The sequence below is a fragment of the Myodes glareolus genome, chromosome X, assembly GCF_982192425.1.
Source record: "Myodes glareolus chromosome X, mMyoGla1.1, whole genome shotgun sequence".
NCBI lineage: Eukaryota > Metazoa > Chordata > Mammalia > Rodentia > Cricetidae > Myodes > Myodes glareolus.
Genome location: NC_142053.1, coordinates 69494152 through 69515693, shown reverse-complemented (window position 1 = coordinate 69515693; position 21542 = coordinate 69494152).

Genomic DNA, 21542 nt, shown 5'->3' with positions numbered 1-21542 from the left:
TCCCAAAGTCTAGAATTGACAGAGACATCTCACTGCCTAGACAGTCACCCAAAGTTCTTTCGTATTTTTTGGAGCATCCATTTTCAGTCTACAGGCCTATAGTATCTGGAAGACTTTTCCAGGAAGCAGGAATTTGAAAGATAGTTCCACCAATATTGGCAATTTGTCAGTCACTTTCTTCTGTGTCTTGTAGAATATCTGGCAGATTCTTTTATGAAATAGGAACCCTGAAAGACCTTCTCACCTTCTTTAGGTAACTTCAGCAGTCATTTTTCTATGGATCCTGCCTTTCCAATTTATATAGCATAGCACCAAGCAGTCCAGGCAAGCGTATTTTCTTGCCCAAATGGCTCAAAAATTCCATAACGAGCCTCTTTGGTGCCCATCATCCTCTTAAAGTAAATTGGTACTCCCAGGAATAGATGTGTCTCATTTTCATGAAAAATCCTGTTATTAAAACATTTTAAATGTCATATTCTGAATGTCTCTGTAAAATTTGAAAAATATATATCTAACTGAAGTATATCTCTATATACCTAGAAAACCTAACTAACATGACTACAAGCTTGAGTATTATAAATGACTATCTATTAGCCTATATTTCTTAAGTATGCATTGTATTTTCAAATGAGCTATACAAACAATACCTTAGTCAATATCAGAAATATATGTATATAGATAGATAGATAGATCTATACCAAAGCAAAGTATCCATCTCTAAAACATATCCAATTTTAAATGTAAATAAACATTTATAAACTATATTTGGGAATTAGGGAATAGTTTTCTCCAAACTGTTTCCTGCTTTTAGATGGGTGAAGTATTTTAGGGGGTGTTCACAGCAAGCTTTTGGGGTCTTGGTCCATCAAACAATATTAGCCTGGAAGAAATCCATAGATTCTCATCTTCTCTGGAAACAAAAGCAGAACCTCTTATCCAAAGAAACAAATCCTTATACCCAAATCCTGAAGTCAAGATACCTTTAAAGTATATATGTTGGTTTAGCTTAACAGCCCATGCAATGAAATGACTCTCTGTACTTAGCTCCTTCACGGTAAAAAAATTCAAAGAAAACACAATAATATACATAATCTAGACTCTTTGTGTATATTCCAACTTTATGTGACTTATTTTTCTTACCCCATTACTTTTTTTTACAAGTTTAATATTTATTTTATTATCTTACTCCTTTAATCTATGATGATCTAGCCACTTTTATGTTACATTTACTTTCATTTTTTACTCTTTTTCTTCTTTCTCCCAAGCTTATGTACATTTATCCAATACTACGACCCATTTAGAGGGCTTTTTTATCTGAATCTATTGTTACTGTGTATCTGTAACTATCTTTTGACAAGAAGCACACTTTTTAATGCTAGTTAGGTGTGGCTAGGACCAAGGCTGCTTTACTGGTTCAGCACAGGCTAACATTGTGAAGGTCCACTCACTGCCTCTGAGACTGCTGAGTGGGAGCCATGCTCACCACATCAAATTTGGTAACCAGTTGGCCTATGCTGCCACCATGTAACTTGCAGCACACTGCCGACAAACCCCATTCAAGGGCTCAACCTTTTGAAAGAGCCAGAGTTCTTCCTGGCAGCATGGCCCAAAACCAGATAGAAGACCTCTCTTAAAGGAGCTGGAGCCCTCCCCCAGCAAATAGAGCAAAAAGTTATGTTAAATCCTGGAGGGTTTTTTGTTGTTTGTTTGTTTTTTGTTTGTTTGTTTGTTTTTGAGTGTGTGTGTAGAATTCCTTTTTAAGCTTTCTCTGTTTTTTTTTAACATGGATATAGTTGACTATGTTGGTGTACCAGTTTGTTATAGGAGGGTTGCTTGATTTTTCCCAGCTCCACAGTCCTTTGTCGTGGAAATATTTTCTCTTTTTAAGGAGATAAAACCATGCTTTAGAAAACAATTCTTCTGTTTAAAAACTAATATTCATAGTCAGTTAGGCTCATAAATAAAAAGCTATTTTTCAATCAATTTTATTCACAAATTTTCTCCTGTATGGCTTTTCACTTTAATGATTTTTGTTTATGTTCATGGTGTTGATAAATTTTGTGCTTGTCCAGAGAATATAGGGAGACTCACCCTGATCACCACAAAGTCTTGCTGTTATACCTTAGTAGAAAATTGCAAGGCCAGTTATTTTTCAAAATTAAATAGTAGATATTGGTAGTGCCCATCAGTTTCCATGACTACCCACAAAACAGCATATCTAAAATTTCCCATTTAAAAGAAACACATCAAAAAGACCATCATGCTTACAGACATATGTGATTATGATAATTTAGTGCTTTTAATTTTATTTTGCAAGGCATACTATGACCTTAAACATAGACCATTACAAAATAAGTACATTAGCAATAAATACTTGAAACTTTCAAAAACCCAGTCATTAAACAACATTGCACAGGATAAGCTTATTTAGAAGGAACACCTAAAAGCAATGAATTTGAAGAGACATTTTTGACTTCTGAAAAAAGAGTCCAAAAATATATGAAAAGTTTTAGACAAAACATTAATCCGGCTGCAGCAAGCTAAGACTGTAGGCAGGGAGACTTCTGACCAGTGAGGGGCTCTGATCCTGTACCAGAAGATACAATGGAGGGATAAGTGTGCTGTTCCTGACCACCACACAAGTTCTGTTAGGGAACACACAATATTCCCACCATCCTTATCTCCCTGGCTACTCCAAAGGGGCAGCTTCCCCCAGCTAAACCCTCTCTCCTGCTACGCCATCCCAGCTTTCTGCCTGGAACCCCGACCCTCCCCTCTCCTTTTTTCCGGGGCTTAAATTCCTCCATCTCAGCCGGGGTGGGCGCGCGGGCCAGGACAGGCAGTGAGTGCAAAGGGAAGGGAGTCCCTTTGTTCTGATCGCCGGCCTGCAGCAAGCTAAGACTGCAGGCAGGGAGACTTCAGACCAGTGGGGCTCTGATCCTATACCAGAAGATACAAGGGTGGGATCCTTCATCTGGCGATGGATGGCGATACAGACGGAGACCCACATTGGAGCACCGGACTGAGCCCCCCAAGGTCCAAATGAGGAGCAGAAGGACGAAGAAAATGAAAAAGCAAATAAGGACTGCGAGGGATGCTATCACCCACTGATACAAGGGGACTGATCTAATGAGAGTTAACCAAGGCCAGTTGGACTGCGACTGAATGAGGAAGTGATCCAACCAGATTCTCTGAATGTGGCAGGATTCTCTGAATGTGGCTGGTCCGGAGTCTTTCTGAAAAGCTATTGACAATGACACTGGGACTTGTTTCCTCTGCATATACTGGATTTTGGGGATCCAGTCTGTTTGGATACTCACCTTCCTGGACCTGGAGGGAAGGGGGAGGAACTTGAACTTCCCACAGGTCAGGAAATCCTGACTGCCCTTAGGGACTAAGAGGGAGGAGGAGAAGGAGTGGGGGGTGTGGGAGGGTGTTGGGAAGAGGGGCGTAAATGGAAACTTTTATGATTTAATAAAATTACTTAAAAAAACATTAATCCGTTATATCTTCAGAATATTTCTCAAGGATAGAGTTTAGGATACTAAATGCTTTGATAAAAGCTTGCTTTCAAAATAATTATTACCTGTACACAAAACAAAGAAAATATTTTTCATTTAAATTTCCTATTTGCAGTCATACTGTTCTAAGTTAATGACTTAAAAATATTCTAAAGCAGGAAGAATGTGAACTTTGTATATGGAGATTTCTTTTGTAGCCTGGGATTGATGTCAACTTTCCAAATTTGGAGACATTTTAGAAGAAGGAAACTCAGTTGAGAAGATGGTCCCACCAGATTAATATGTAGGCAAGGCTGTGGTGCATTTCCTTGATTGATATTTGATGTGGGAGGCTCCACTTCACTGTGGGCCATATAGTCACTGGTTAGTGATCCTGGATGCTAAGCAGGTTGAACAAGTAGTTTGTATTATTTTAATCATTGTTATTATTTTTTTTTTTAGTGAGAACAAAATATGATGTTAGATGGGCCTGGGGAGAACTTTGGTGGAGTATGGGGAGGGGGAAACATGACATGAGCAAAACACATTGTATGGACAAATCTTAAAAAACAAACATGAGTCATCAGAGGCATTTAAAAATTTTTAAATACTTCCCTTTAATATTTATAGAGGACTATATTTTAAACATACTACAGCCAATCACTAGCTCTTTCAGTTGGGAAAGAAAATGAATAGAACCAAATCAGAAAGATAGACATAAAGATATTTCTACTTGTAGATAAAATAATGTTGTATGTAGAGAACCCCAAAGATCATAGAAATATATGCATGAGTGTAAGTATAGCTCAGAGAACAACATAAAGAAAAAAATTAATTAATTGATCCAACACACAAAAATCCATGACTTTCTATACTATTTTCTATACATACTAACAAGGACCAATAGAAAAGTAAATTCAAATAATATGTCTTTTCAAAAATTATTAGAATATCATATTAGGGACAAACAAAAAATAGATAAAAAATCTTGTACAGTGACAACTCCAAATTATAGAAAAAGCAATCAAATAAAATATCAATAAATGAAAAGAAGTGATTTGCTTATGGGTTAGGATAATTAATAGTGTTATGATGTCTACTCAGAGATGGATATTGTGGTGCAAGCCTTTATGAAAGCCACTTTAGCAGAGATTAGTGGAATATGGATTCAAATTTGAAGTCAGCTTTGGATACATAGACACCAAAATACAATATCTATACTTTGCAAAATTATGTACTTATTAAAAGTAATCTTTTTAGCAATTAAATTAAATTAGATTAAATTAAAAATTTCCACCTTCTCCCCTCCTCCCATTTCCTTCCCCCTCTTTCATCTCCCCCTCATCCTTCCTCTCCAGTCCTAAGAGCAGTCAGGGTTCCCTGCCCTATAGGAAGTCCAAGGACCTCACCCCTCCATCCAGGTCTAGAAAGGTGAGCATATAAATAGACTAGGCTCCCACAACCAATCCAAGCAGTAGAATCAAAACCCAGTGCCATTGTCCTCAGCCCTCATTGTCAGTCACATTCAGAGTCCGGTTTGATTACATTCTCCATAAGTCCCAGTCCAGCTAGCCTTGGTGAGCTTCCATTAGATCAGTCCCACCTTCCCAATGGGTGGACACACCCCTTGCTGTTCTGACTTCCTTACTCATGTTCTCCCTCCTTCTTTCTTCATTTGGACCTTGGGAGCTCAGTCCAGTACTCCAATGTGGGTGTCTTTCTCTATCTACAACCATTGTCATATGAATGTTCTATGGTGATATGCAAGATATTCTTCAGTGTGACTATAAGATAGGGTCAGTTCAGGCACCCTCTCCTCAGCTGCCTAAGGAACAAGCTGAGGACATCTCCTTGGACACCTGGGAACCTCTCTGGAGTCAAGTCTTTTGCCAACCCTAAAATGGTTCCCTTAAATAAGGTATCTTCCAACCTTCTCCCATATCCATCCTTCCTCCATCTCAACCATCCCATTCCCCAAAACTCTCCCCAATCCCCCCCTTCTCCCTTCTCTCTCCCCATTTCCCCTTACCCCCATCTTACCCCCACCCCGGTGCTCCCAAATTTTACCTGACAATTTTGTCTACGTCCAATATTCAGGAGGAAAACTATACGTTTTTCTTTGGGTTCACCTTCTTAATTAGCTTCTCTAGGATCACAAATTATAGGCTCAATGTCCTTTATTTATGGCTAGAATCCACTTATGGGTGAGTACATACAATATTCATCTTTTTGGTTCTGTGTTATCTCACTCAGTAAAGTGTTTTCTATTTCCATCTATTTGCATGCAAAATTCAAGATGTCATTGTTTTTTATCACTGAGTAAAACTCTAAAGCAACACTTTCTTTATCCATTCTTCTATTGAGGGGTACCTAGGTTGTTTCCAGGTTCTGGCTATTATAAACAGTGCTGCTATGAACATAGTTGAACAAATGCTTTTGTAGTATGATTGGGCATCTTTTGGGTATATCCCCAGGGTGGAATTGCTGGATCCTGAGGTAAGCTGACTCCCAGTTTCCTAAGGCACCGCCACACTGATTTCCAAAGTGGTTGCACAAGTTTACATTCCCACCAAGAATGGATGAGTGTTCCCCTTACTCCACATCCTCTCCAGCATAGGCTATCATCGGTGTTTTTGATTTTAGCTACTACGACAGTGTAAGAAGGAATCTCAAATTCGTTTTGATTTGCGTTTTCCTGATCCCTAAGGAGGTTGAGCATGAACTTGAGTGTCTTTTCGCCATTTGGACTTCTTCTGTTGAGAATTCTCTGTTCAGTTCAGTACCCCATTTTTTAATTGTGTTAATTAGAGTTTTAATGTTTTTTGCTTTCTTTATATATTTTGGAGATCAAACTTTGTCTGATGCAGGGTTGAAGATCTCCCAATCGGTAGTTTGCCTTTTTTGTCTTAATGGCAATATCCTTTGTTTTACAGAAGCATCTCAGTTTTAGGAGGTCCCAATTATTCATTGTTGCTCTTATTGTCTGTGCTATTGGGGTTCTAACATAGGAAGTGTTCTCCTGTGCCCATGTGTTGTAGACTACTTCCCACTTTCTCTTTTCTCAGGTTCAGTCTGGTCAGATTTAGATTGAAGTCTTTAATCCATTTGGGCTTGAGTTTTGTGCATGGTGATAGAAATGCATCTATTTTCATTCTTCTACAGGTTGACAGCCAGTTATGCCAGCCCCATTTGTTAAAGATGCTTTTTTTCTTCCATTGTATAATTTTAGCTCCTTTGTCAAAAATTAATTGTTCATAGGTGTGTGGATTGAGATCTGGGACTTCGATTTGATTACATTGGTCAACATCTCTGTTTTTGTGCCCATATCAAGCTGTTTTCATTGCTGTAGCTTTGCAATAGAGTTTGAAGTCAAGGATGGTAATGCTTCCGGAATTACTTTTATTGTATGGGATTGTTTTGGCTATCCTGGGTTTTTGTTTTTCTGTATAATGTTGATTATTGTTCTCTCAAGGTCTGTGAAGAATTTTGTTGGGATTTTGATGGGGATTGCATTGAATCTACAGATTGCTTTTGGTAGAACTGTCATTTTTATTATGTTGATCCTCCCAATCCAAGAGCATGGAAGATCCTTCCGTTTTCTGGTATCATCTTTAATTTCTTTCTTCAAAACCTTAAAGTTCTTGTCAAATAGATCTTTCACTTCCTTAGTTAGAGTTACCCCAAATACTTTGTGGCTATTGTGAAAGGTGATGTTTCTCTGATTTCCTTCTCTGCCTCTTTATTCTTTGTGCATAAGAGGGCAACTGACTTTTTGGAGTTGATCTTGTATCCTGCCACACTACTAAAGGTGTTTATCAGCTGTAGGAGTTCTTTGGTAGAGTTTTTTTGGTCGCTTATGTACACTATCATATCATCTGTCAATAACAAAAGTTTGACTTCTTCCTTTCCAATTCGAATCCCCTTGATCTCCTTATGTTGTCTTATTGCTATTGCTAGAACTTCAAGCACTATATTGAAGAAGTATGGAGAGAGTGGACAGCCTTGTCTTGTTCCAGATTTTAGTGTGATGGCTTTGAGTTTCTCTCCATTTAATTTAATGTTAGCTGTCGGCTTTCTGTATATTGTTTTTATTATATTTAAGAATGAACTTTGTATCCTTAATCTCTCCAAGACCTTTATTATAAAGGGATGTTGAATTTTTTCAAATGCTTTTTCAGCATCTAATGAAATGACCGTATGTTTTTTTTTTCCTTCAGTTTATATGATGGATTACATTGATAAATTTTCGTATGTTGAACCAGCCCTGTCTCTCTGGGATGAAGCCTACTTGATCATGATGTATAATTTTTTGGATGTCTTGTTGGATTCAGTTTCCCAATATTTTATTGAGAATTTTTGCATCATTGTTCATGAGTGAATTGGTCTGTAATTCTCTTTCTTGGTTAAGACTTTGTGTGGTTTTGGTATCGGGGTAACTGTAGCTTCATAAAAGGAGTTAGGCAGTGACTCTTTTTTTTCCTATTTTGTGAAACACACTAAGGAGTATAGGTATTAGCTCGTCTTGGAAGTTCTGGTAGAATTCTGTATTGAAACCATCCTGTTCAGAGCTTTTTTGTAGGGAGGTTTCTGATGACAATTTCTAATTCCTTGTGACTTACAGGTTTATTTAAATTGTTCACCTGATCTTGATTTTATTTTGGTATATGGTAGTTATCCTAAAAAGAGTCCATTTTTTTCTCATTTTCCAATTTTGTGGCATATATTATTTTGTAGTAAGATCTATGGTTTTCTGAATTTCCTCTGAGTCTGTGATTATGTCCCCATTTTCATTTCTGATCTTATTAATTTGCGTGTTCTCTCTTTGCCGTTTGATTAGTTTGGATAGGGGTTTGTTAATCTTGTTGGTTTTCTCTAGGAACCAATTTTTTGTTTCATTGATACTTTGGTTTCTTTTCTGTGTTTCTATTTTCTTGATTCAGCACTCAGTTTGATTATTTTCAGTCTTCTTCTCTTCCTGGGTGAATATGCTTCTTTTTTTTCTAGAGCTTTTAGGTGTGCTTTTAAGTCTCTAATGTGTGCTTTCTCTATTTTCTTTACCTGGGCACTTACTGCTATGAACTTTCCTCTTAGCACTGCTTTCATATTGTCCCATAGGTTTGCATATGATGTGTCTTTATTTTCATTGAATTTAAAGAAGACTTTAATTCCTTTCTTTATTGCTTCCTTGACCAAGGGGTGGTTCAGTTGTTGACTCTTCAGTTTCTATGAGTTTGTAGGCTTTCTGGGGTTAGAATTGTTGAATTCTTAATTTATTCCATGGTGATACAATAGTACGCATGTGGTTACAATTTCTTTGTATCTATTGATGTTTGCTTTGCTACCAATTATGTGATCAATTTATGAGAAGGTTCCATGAGATGCTGAGAAGAAGGTATATTCTTTTCTGTTTGGGTGGAATGTTCTATAGATGTCTGTTAAGTTCATTTGATTCATTACATCTGTTAGATCTCTTGTATCTCTGTTAAGTTTCTATCTGCTTGACCTGTCCATTGGTGAGAGGGGAGTGTTGAAATCACCCACTATTACAGTGTAGGGTTTGATGTATGCTTTGAGTTCTAGTAATGTTTCTTTTACATATGTGCATGTTTTTATATTAGGGGCATAAATATTCAGGACTGAGACTTCCTCCTGACAAATTGTTCCTGTTATGAGTATAAAGTGTCCTTCTCCATCTCTTCTGATTGATTTTAGTTTGAAATCAATTTTGCTAGATATTAGTATAGCCACATCTGACTGTTTCTTGGGTCCCTTTGATTGGAATACCTTTTCCCAACCCTGAGGTAGAGTCTGTCTTTGAATTTGAGGTGAGTTTCTTGTAAACAGCAGAATGTTGGATCCTGATTTTGTAACCATTCTCTAAACCAGTGCCTTTTTATAGGTGAATTGAGTCCATTGATATTAAGTGATATTAATGACCAGTGGTTGTTAATTCCTGTTATTTTTTTCTGGTGGTTGTATTTTTGTGTTTCCCTTGTTTGAATTGTGCTGGTGGAGGGTAATCAGATGCTTATGTTATTATGGGTATTGTTGGCTATCATGGTTTGTGATTTTCCTTCTAATATTTTCTGTAAGGCTGAGTTTGTGGCTACATATTATTTAAATCTGCTTTTGTCCTGGAATATCTTGTTTTTTCCATCAATGGTAAATGCAAGTATTGCTGGGTATAGTAGTCTAGGCTTGTATCCATGGTCTCTTGTTGTCTACAGCACATCTATCCAAGACCTTCTGGCTTTCATTGTTTCCATTGAGAAGTCAGGTGTAATTCTGATAGGTTTCCCTTTATATATTAATTGACTTTTTTCCCTTGCAGCTCTTAATATTTGTTCTTTATTCAGTATGTTTTATGTTTTGATTATTATATGCCGAGGGGATTTTTTTTTGATCCAGTCTATTTGGTGTTCTGTGTGCTTCTTGTACCTTAATAGAAATATCATTCTTTAGGTTGGGAAAGTTTTCTTCTATAATTTTGGTGAATATATTTTCTGAGCCCTTGAGCTGTAATTCTTCTTCTTCTTCTACCCTTATTATTCTTAGGTTTGGTCTTTTCACAGTGTCCCAGATTTCCTGGATGTTTTATGTTAAAATATTATTGTATTTGTTTTGTTCTTTAATCAATGAGTTTATTTCTTCTATAGTATCTTCAGTGTCTGAGATTCTTTCTTCTATCTCTTGTATTCTGTTGATAATTCTTGTCTCTGTAGTTCCTGTTCTTTTACCCAGATTTTCCACATCCAGCTTTACTTTGGTTTGTGTTTTCTTCATTACCTTCATTTCATTTTTCAAGTCTTGAACTGTTTCCCTTACCTGTTTTATCACTTTTTTTCTTGTTTTTCTTGGGTATCTTTGAGAGATTTAGTCATTTCCTCTTCCTTGTTGTTTGTCATCTCCATTTCTTTATTTCAGTTTTTCACTTTCTGTTTGACATCTTCTATTATTTTCATAATGTTCAATTTAAAGTCAATTTCTTCTATTTCTTCTGGAGTAGGGTGTTCAATTCTTCTTGATGCATGATCCCTGGATTCTGGTGATGTCATGTTGTCTTTCAGGTTGTTAGAGAAATTCTTGCATTGGTGACCGCCCATGTCTTCCTTCAAATGCAGCCAGGAGAGTTTTGGTGTCTTGGTTCAATCTTTGCTGTCAATGACTCTCTGGGTGGATCTCCTCAGTGCAGGAGCAGGAACTATTCCTATCTGGATGGAACTCCTCAGCACAGAAATAGGGACCTCTTTTAATCTAAGCACCCTGCAGACAGAAGGGCAAACTTTAGTTGAGGGAAGCCTCGAGTGGAACACAGAAGACCCTACAGCAGAAGCTGAAGGTGCCCTGCACTCCCTTGTGGGGACCTTCTGGACTGCCTGGCCAGTAGACACTCACCCCTCTGGGTGGATAGCCTTAGTGCAGGAGCAGAAACTATTCCTGGATCAAGGACCTTGCAGACAATAGGGCAGGCTTGGGGGAGGTAGGGTCATGTGTAACAAAGAAGCCCCTGCAGCAGGAGCTCGGGGTAGGGGGGGAGGCTGTGCTCCCTTCTGGAACGGTCTGCCCTGGGATGGTACACACTCACCCATCTTGGTGGAATTCCTCATCACAGAAACAGGGACACCTGGTAGTCCAAGGACCCCGAAGCCAAAAAAAAAAGACTGTTTTATCTGTTTTGAGGCTATTGTGAAAGGTATTATTCCTGATTTATATATCAACTCAAATGTTATTTTTATAAAGGAAGGTTATTGTTTTTGTGTATTTATTTTGTTTCCTGATACTTTGACAAAAGTGTTTAGTTGCTGCAGAAATTTCCTAGGTGTGATTCTAGATCCAATCAGGTATATAATCAGTTCATCTACAAATAAAGTTATTTTGACTTCTTCCTCTCTAACTTGTCTTCTTCAGTTGTCTTATTGCTTTAGATAAAACTTCAAGTACAATATTATCTAGGTGTGGAGAGATTGGATAACTTTGTTTTGTCCCTGATTTTAATGGAATTCCTTGGAGTTTCTCTCCATTTATGTAAATTTTGGCTGTGAGCTTGTTGTAAACTGCATGTATTTTGTGGAGTGTGACTCTTGTATACTTACATTGATTGATTCCTTTTCTGTACAGAAGCCTTTGAGTTTTATGTAGGCTCAATAAAATATAACTTATATTAGTACAAAATTTTGACAATAATTAAAGTACCTGTTGAAGTGTGTATTTACCAATATGCAATGCAAACATGGAACTTGGTAGGCTTGATCTAGAACTGACTTGGTAGGCATCATCCTGAGGACTAGATTTCATCATACCTGGAAATGCTATGCAGACTACTAAAGGAGAAATAGAATAAACAGTTCTATATATCTTCAAAGCTCACAGATTATTACAAAACCAGTAGGCCGACATATTTCTAAAAGCACTGTCTTAGTTACTTTATTTGGAAAGAAGCAAAACCAATGTAACTTAGAAAAATATTACTACCATGGCAAGAAACAATGCAGCAGAAGGCAGGCATAGCACTGGAGTAGTAACTAAGAGCTTATATTTTGTTGCAGGCAAACTGTCTGTATTCTGTCAATCATGTTTTAAATAAATACTGATTAGCCAGGCAGGAAGTATAGGTGGGAAAACCAGATAGGAAGGAGAAATGATACAATGAGAACAGGAGAATTCTGTGAAGGAGGAAGTTGATTCCTCCCACTCCTGCCCAGATCACCAAAGCAGTAGGATGTGATCTATCCTGCTGAAAAAGGTACTGAAACATGTGGCTAGTATAGATAAGAACAGTGGGTTAATATAAGTTGCAAGAGTAAATAGGTAGCATGAGCTAATGAGCCAATCAGCTTTACAACTTATAGAGATCTCTGTGTGATTTTATTTGGGACTAACAGCTGTGGGTTACCAGGCGGGACAGAAAATCCCAAGCTTGCCGGCCCCTCGATGTTGCAACAGTTTGGCTCACTACTTAGAGACAAAATAAAAGAGAGAGGATCATCCTGACATGGTTTTTTGAAACCTCAAAGGTCACACTGAGTTACACATTTCCTTCAAGTAGACCACAATCCCTAATTCTTCCAAAAACAGTTCCAGCAACTCAAACATTTAAATATTTAAGCATAAGGGCATCTTTCTCATTTAAACTACCAAAGGTACAATTGTGGCAATCATATCTTTATGATAAACTACATCAATCTAATTGGACTTAAGGCTCACTGCTAGAAGGGAACTCATGCCAAGTACTATAATCATAGTGAACTAGCTATGGGTAGAGATACCATAGACTTTATAAAATTGGCAGCTATTACCATTTTCCTAAACAAATATCGTTCCTAACAGTAATATAAATATTTATTTTAATACTCACAGAGAAAAGCATCACTCTCATACCTTATCAAAGTATCTGTTTGGAAGTAGATGGCAACAATTAGGGAGATTCATAAGTTATGTGAGCACAGAGCATAAGTGGCCAGGTGTGCCTATCCTTAATAAATACATCTACAATATAATCCCTACACTTAAGGCTCAAAAAACATTGTAGTAAAATGGGGGCAGAAAGAGTGTTAGAGATAAACATCAAGGATTTTGGATACTAGATAGTTACTTCTAGATAAATCAGGGAAACTTTATCCTTGAAATCTCAACAATATGATTTCTTAGTATGACCGACATAATTGCTGATGTAATGGGAGAAATTTCACAAGACCATACTCCTTCAGGCATGCAATGACTAAAAAGAGGAGATTCAACAATTTTCAGAAAAAAACTCCCTGAGAGTGTATTCAATGCTAAGTTGTCAAATCTAAACCTATATACATGCAAGCAATATTATATGGATCAGTAAATGTCTTATGTATTATACAAATTTATATACACACATTCATATTTAACAATATTTAAATAAAAGTGCTCAACCATAAAAGAAAATGAACTTGAGATGGAATGCAGGAGAAGGAAATGTAGAATAATATAGTACTAATGTATGAAATTAAAAATAATTTTAAAATTTGAGTGTCTCAAATCATTCTACATGTTTAAGTTATAATTTTTATTGTATCATATCTTATTTTACATTATATTTTATATACTTAGCTATATGCATTCACATGTATATGCATATAGTCACTTTATTTAAAGTTTTTGTTGACACATACAAACACATAAGTCTTTTTTTTCAAAGTTTATTAAATTATGAAAGTTTCCATTTCTGCCCCTCCTCCCAACACCTTCCACTCTCCCCCTCCCCCTCCTCCTCCCTCTCCATCCCTAACAGGAGTCAGGGCTTCCAGCCCTGTGGGAAGTTCAAGTTCCTCTCCCCTCCCTCCAGGTCCAGGAAGGTGAGTATCCAAACAGACTGGATCCCAAAAATCCAGTATATGCAGAGGAAACAAGACCTTGTGTCATTGTCAATGGCTTTTCAGAAAGACTCCGGGCCAGCCACATTCAGAGAATCCGGCCACATTCAGAAAATCTGGTTGCATCACATGTTCGTTCAGTCCCAGTCCAACTGCCCTTGGTGAACTCTCATTAGATCAGTCCCCTTGTATCAATGGGTGATCGCACCCCTCACAGTCCTGAGTTTTTTTTTTTTCATGTTCTTCCTCCTTCTGCTCCTCATTTGGACCATGGGGGGGGGGGGCTCAGTCCGGTGCTCCAATGTGGGTTTCCGTCTGTATCGCCATCCATCATCGGATGAAGGATCTATGGTGATAAGCAAAATCTTCATCAGTATGGTTATAGGACAAGGCCGGTTCAGGCCCCCTCTCCTCTGTCCAGAGAACAATCTGGGGATCTCTCCTTGGACCTGGGATCCCATTTATAATCAAGTCTCTTGTAAACCCTAAAATGACTCCCTTAGTTGAGATATATTCTTCCCTGATCCCATATCCATCCTTCCTCCCTCCCTCCATTTCAGTCCCCCGAGTTTTCCCCATTCCTCCCCTACTCCCTTCTCTCTAACCCTCTCCTCTTCCAATAACCTTCCCACCCACCCCCCCATGCACCCGAGGTTACCTGGGACTCATGTCTATTTCCAATCTCCAGGAGGATAACTACATGATTCACCGTCTTATTTAGCTTCTCTAGGATCTCGAATAATAGGCTCAAAGACCTTTAATTATGGCTAGAATCCACTTAAGAGTGAATACATACCATATTCCTCTTTTTGGGTCTGGCTTACCTCACTCAGTAAAGCGTTTTCTATGTCCATCCATTTGCATGCAAAATTAAAGATGTCATTTTTTTTTACCGCTGAGTAAAACTCTAATGTATATATGTTCCACACCTTCTTTAACCATTCTTCTATTGAGGGGCACCTAGGTTGTTTCCATGTTCTGGCTATTACAAATAGTGCAGCTATGAACATAGTTGAACAAATACTTTTGTAGTATGATAGGGCACCTCTTGGGTATATTCCCAAGAGTGGAATTGCTGGGTCTTGAGGGAGATTGACTTCCAGTTTCCTGAGAAACAGCCACACTGATTTCCACAGTGGCTGCACAAGTTTGCATTCCCACCAACAATGGATGAGAGTTCCCCTCTCTCCACATCCTCTCCAGCATAGGCTATCATTGGTGTTTTTGACATTAGCTAATCTGATCGGTGTAAAATGGTATCTCATAGTTGTTTTGATTTGCATTTCCCTGATTGCTAAGGATGTTGAACATGACCTTAAGAGTCTTTTGGCCATTCGGAGTTCTTCTGTTGAGAATTCTCTGTTCAGATCAGCACCCCATTTTTTAAGTGGGTTAATTAGAGTTTTATTGTCTAGTTTCTTGAGTTATTTGTATATTTTGGAGATCAGGCCTTTATCTGATGAGGGGTTGGTGAAGATTTCTCCCAGTCAGAAGGTATCCTTTTTGTCTTACTGATGGTGTCCTTTGCTTTACAGAAGCTTCTCAGTTTCAGGAGGTCCCATTTATTCATTGATTCTCTTAGTGTCTGTGCTACTGGGGTTCTACTTAGGAAGTGGCCTCCTGTGCCTATATCTTGTAGACTATTTCCCACTTTCTCTTCTATCTGGTTCAAAGTGGTCCAATTAATGTTGAGGTCTTTAACCCATTTGGACTTGATTTTTGTGCATGATGATAGATATGGATCTACTTTCATTCTTCTACAGGTTGACTTCCAGTTATGCAAGCACCATTTGTTAAAGATGTTTTCCTTCTTCCATTGCATACCTTTAGCCCCATTGTCGAAAAATCAAGTTTTCATAGGTTTGTGGGTTCATATCTGGGTCTTCTATTCAATTCCATAGGTCGACTTCTCTGTTCTTATGCCAGTACCAAGCTGTTTTCAATACTGTAGCTGTGTAATAGAGTTTGAAGTCAGGGATGGTTATACCTCCAGAAGTTCCTTTATTATATAAGATTGTTTTGGCTATCCTGGGTTTTTTGTTTTTCCATATAAACTTGATTATTGTTCTCTCAAGTTCTGTGAAGATGTTTGATGGGATTTTGATGGGGATTGCATTGAATCTATAGATTGCTTTTGGTAGAATTGCCATTTTTACTATGTTGATCCTCCCAATCCAAGAGCAAGGGAGATCTTTCCATTTTCTGGTATCCTCCTCTATTTCTTTCTTCAAAGACTTAAAATTCTTGTCAAATAGGTCTTTCACTTCCTTGGTCAGAGTTATCCCAAGATATCTTATGCTATTTGTGGCTATCGTGAAAGGTGAAGTTTCTCTGATTTCCCTCCCTGCTTCTTTATCCTTTGTGTATAGGAGTGCAACTGATTTTTTGGAGTTGATCTTGTATCCTGCCACATTACTAAAAGTGTTTATCAGCTGTAGGAGTTCTTTGGTAGAGTTTTTGGATTCGCTCATGTATACTATCATATCGTCTGCGAATAACGAGAGTTTAACTTCTTCTTTTCCAATTTGAAACCCCTTTATCCCCTTATGTTGTTGTATTGCTATTGCTAGAACTTCAAGCACTATATTGAAGAGGTATGGGGAGAGTGGACAGCCTTGTCTTGTTCCTGATTTCAATGGAATGGCTTTGAGTTTCTCTCCGTTCAGTTTCATGTTAGCTGTCGGCTTGCTGTAAATAGCTTTTATTATATTTAGGTATGATCCTTGTATCCCCAATCTCTTCAACACCTTTATCATAAAGGGATGTTGAATTTTGTCAAATTCTTTTTCAGCATCTAATGAAATGATCATATGGTTTTTTCCTTCAGTTTATTTATATGATGGATTACATTGATAGATTTGCATATGTTGATCCAGCCCTGCATCTCTGGAATGAAGCCGACTTGATCATAATGGATAATTTTTCTAATGTGTTCTTGGATCAGTTTGCCAGGATTTTGTTTAGAATTTTTGCTTCAATGTTCATGAGTGAGACTGGCCTATAATTCTCTTTCTTGGTTGTGTCTTTATGTGGTTTTGGTATCAGGGTAACTGTAGCTTCATAAAAAGAGTTTGGCAATGACTCTTCTGTTTCTATATTGTGAAATACCTTAAGGAATATAGGTATCAGCTCTTCTTGGAAGTTCTGGTTTTTGATAACAGCTTCTAATTCTTCGCGACTAACAGGTCAATTTAGATTGTTTACCTGGTCTTGATTTAACTTTGGTAAATGGTATTTATCTAAAAACCAATCCATTTTTTGTACATTTTCCAACTTTGTGGCATATAAACTTTCATAGTAAGATTTAATGATTCTCTGTATTTCCTCTATGTCTGTTGTTATGTCCCCCTTTTCATTTCTGAACTTATTAATTTGAGTGTTCTCTCTCTGCCTTTTGATTAGTTTGGCTAGGAGTTTGTCAATCTTGTTGATTTTCTCCAAGAACCAACTTTTTGTTTCGTTGATTTTTTTGGATTGTTTTCTGTGTTTCTATTTTGTTGATTTCAGCCCTCAGTTTGATTATTTCCAGTCTTCTACTCCTCCTGGGAGAGTCTGCTTCTCTTTTTTCCAGAGTTTTCAGGTGTGCTGTTAAGACTCCAATATGTGCATATACATTCACATGTATATGCATATTGTCACTTTATTTAAAGTTTTTGTTGACACATACAAAACACATAAATCTTATGACAAATTTTTAAATATTTAATAAATGTTAGTACAAATAAAACATTTATGAAGTGTATATTTTCCAGAATATTCTAGTGAGAAGGATGCTATAATTTTGTATACTTTCTCTAATCTATTTCTTAACATAGTACAGCTTTGTGATCATAAATATTGTAGGTTATTTGTTCAAATGTGGTTTTTCAATTAAAGATTTAAAGAAAATTCTACCTCACAGAAGTATATAGTTGAGAATTAGAAGGATACTTTACTTCTCTTTTCACATAAACATACAAATAATATTTTTATACTACATCTAAGATTATTGACTGGAATTTTCTTAAAAAATGTATTGTGTAATCTAGAACCAAGTAAATATGTTTTATATCTTGTATTATTAAAATAGATTTGTATAAGTTACATTTTGAAATATATTCTTACCTCTGCACTATTTCATAGTATAAAGCATGATTGATTAAAACATACTGACGTGATCATTTAAGTGGACTTAAACATTGACATTTTTCAATGAAACATGAATAAAAGCAAGGTTTTTTAGTGTTCTTGGTAATTTCATCAGCAAATTAATTTGAGCAAGCTCTTTGCTCATTTTGGCAAAGAGAAATGTTCTGATATTATGTCTGTGATACTGTTAGTATAGTGAAACTTATAGTCTGAGTCTTCAAATACTAAATGAAAATATTCTTAGAGCTTGTGCTTAGGTCTCTTCTAAAATTTGTTTTTAATTATTTTATTTTACAAATAATATTGTTTTCCTGAGTGTGTGTGTGTGTGTGTGTGTGTGTGTGTGTGTGTATGTGTGTACCATATGCATGCAAAGGAAGTATGGGTGGATATGAATCTCCATAGGGATGGTGAGACGTGACCTTGGGTCCTCTAAAAGAACAGGAATTGCTCTCAACCACAAAGCTATCTCTCCACAGCCCCTTTACCTATGTCTCTTGGAAACATTTAAAAGTTATATTAAGCCTGACTAATAATTTGCTATGGATTTATTATTTTTTGTGTGTATGTGCATGATGAATATGTTCTGAACTTTCACCTCTGCATGGTCCCCATGAATTGAATTCAGGTCATCAGACCTGTGTGGCAACCATGTTTATCTACTGAACCATCTTGATAACATTACTGTTAATTACATTATCTATTTTCTAGATGAGGAACTCAAGTGATGACAATTTAATGAATTTACTCAAAGTATGTAAGTTGAGACTGCTGTACAAGCTATAAAAATTAACTCTAAAATTGGGGGCCTCATGCCTAAAAAAGAGGGGCAATGTCCTTTCATAATAATTTGTTCCAATTGCTTCTGTATAACGTTTTGGGCTATCTTTGAAAAACCAGATTGATCCTTGTGTTAGTCACATGTTCATTCCTGCAATAAAACACCGTGATCAAGACATTATACAGAAGAGTTTACTTTTGCCTTATGCTTTGAGAGTGTTACAGTCCATAACACCAGAGTGTAGGTAGTAGGTCACAATCAGACATAGTTGTTGGAGTATTAATTAAAGAGCTCACAACTTTAAGTTATAAGAAAAAGCAGAAAGAGTACACTGGAAGTAGCCCATAGATTTTTGAAACCTCTATGTTTGCCCCCAGTGACATACTTTCTCCAGTAAGGCTGCATTTCCTAACCCTTTCCAAACTGAGGACCGAGTATTCAAGTACCTGAAACTCATGGGAGACACTTCAGTCAAATCACCACAAAATTAAAACTATGAAGAATTCTTTTCTTTTTAAAAATAGTTAAAATAGAGTTACATCACTTTTCCCTTTCTTTCCCTCCTCCAGTGCCTCCTAGGTATCCTTATTCCAACTTTCCCATGCCCCCTACCCTCACTATAATGGCATCTTTTCCTTTTATTATTGTAGTTACACATACATACCTATGTGTGTATGCACAAATGCATAGATGCAATCTGTTGAGTGCATTTTTGTTGTTTGGGTGTATATTGTTTCAGGGCTGACCACAAGGGTCTCATCTTTGGGACAGTCTAATTCTCCATCTGTAAGAAGTCATTGCTTGCTGGAAGCACTTCATCTAGACTTGAAACTCACAATTTTCCCCTTTCATGTTACAATATCTTTTCATATTGTCATTGTTCATGTCTTATTTATGTAGGCATTTCTGAGAAAAAGTGTTTCACAAAAGAATTCTCGGTATTCTCCTGCAATCTTTTATCCCTGTTTTCAGGATGTTGTCTGAACTACAGATGCAGGAGATGTGATGATAAAGCCAAATCTGTTGTGGCTAGGTTTCCCATGATTCATTGATCTCTGCACTGTCTCCAGTTGTGATTTTCTGTGATAGCCTTTGTTTTCTATAAAGAAAATTTTCTTTTATGAGGGGTGTTAGATAATCTTATCTATAGGTATCAGGAAAAGATTTAGAATGTAGTTAGGAACTATGCATATCGAACAAAACTGGAGAAGTGGATTATTTTCTAAGGTCCATGAGTTCACTGCCCTTAGGAAGTTGGCTATATTTTTAATACCAAACATGATTTCCTTTCCCTTGAGTGGATATTTAAGTCCAATAAGACAGTGGTTGGTTACCACCAATATGTGACTGCCAGTTCTTGGATTTTATGTATATCTTGCCATGTTGATAATTGTTTATAGGTGTTTTAGTAAGGTAGAACTTGAACAAAAATTTTTGTAACTAGGGAATCTAGACTATGAATAAAAGGGCTCTGTGGTCAGATAAAGCTTGAATCATCTGAGTTCTGTGCCACTATTATGCAGTATCTTCAGAAATGGGGGGCTTGGAGAGGCAAACAAAGGATCCATAGATAGTGTATACTGTTTTAAGAGTTGTTTAGGCTACCATGACCAACCACTGGAGAAGAGGTTTTTCATGTCTGGTTCTGGTGGTTTTGTTAATTTATGGTTGTTTTGAGGAACATTGTCAGTCCTATAATAAATATTTTGTTTATTATATCAATATTTACTATTAACATATAATTTATATAATTTAAAAATAGATAAATATATATTATGTGCATGTTTTAATTTGCAGTAAATATAAATATAAAATAAAATGATTTCTTTGAGGATTTATGAAACAATCCTGGAGTTATTTGTCCCCATACCTTCCTTCTTGTATGTGTGTGTGTTTGTGTGTGTGTGTGTGTACATGTGTGTTGGTTTTTCTTCAAATTTGGGGTTTCTTGAGCCTAAGCTGGGAAATTAAAAATCAGACTATCCAATTAAATATAATAACAACATTTTCTTCTTGTTTTATATCTTATTTTAGTGACTCCATAATATTTGTAATGATTTTCTCGATTTAAGAAACTCTGAGAGATTTTATTTTGCATTTTGTTTACTTTGCCAAATTTATTTTAAAGCATGACTTTTGTTGTTGTTTTTCTCTTTATTATTAATTCTTTCCTATAATATATTTTAATCATAAACTCCTCCAAGATACTTCCCATCTCTCTAACCACCCAATTTTATATATTTCTCTATATCTAAAAATAGAATAAAATAGAAAATAAAAATAAACCCAATTTAACAAAAATAAAATGAGACAAAAATGCCAACACACACACACACACACACACACACCACAAATAAAAAACATGGAGTTTATTTTATGTTGGCCAGTGACACTTGATTATGGGACCTGCCCTAGGTTGAGGTTGATATACACAGTGACACTCCATTGGAGGAAATTCTCTTTCCTAGCAGGTATCAATTGCAAATGGCTTCTTAGTTAGGGGTGGAATTTTGCATCCACTTAATCTTTTCTTTGCTAAGATGTCGTCTGGTTTGAAACTGTGTAGATCTTGTGTTTGGTGCCACAGTTTGTGAGTTCATAGGTACAAAGGTCTTCCTGTGTCTGAAATATACTGTCTTTTCTTATCCTACTGCCTCCTCTTGCACATACCTCCCTGAGTCTTGAGGGAAGTGGTTTGACAAAAACATTATGTTTAGGACTGAGTGCTCCAAAATCTCTTCGTCACTGTACATTATTCAGTTCCAGGCCACTGTTTTAATTTATATTATT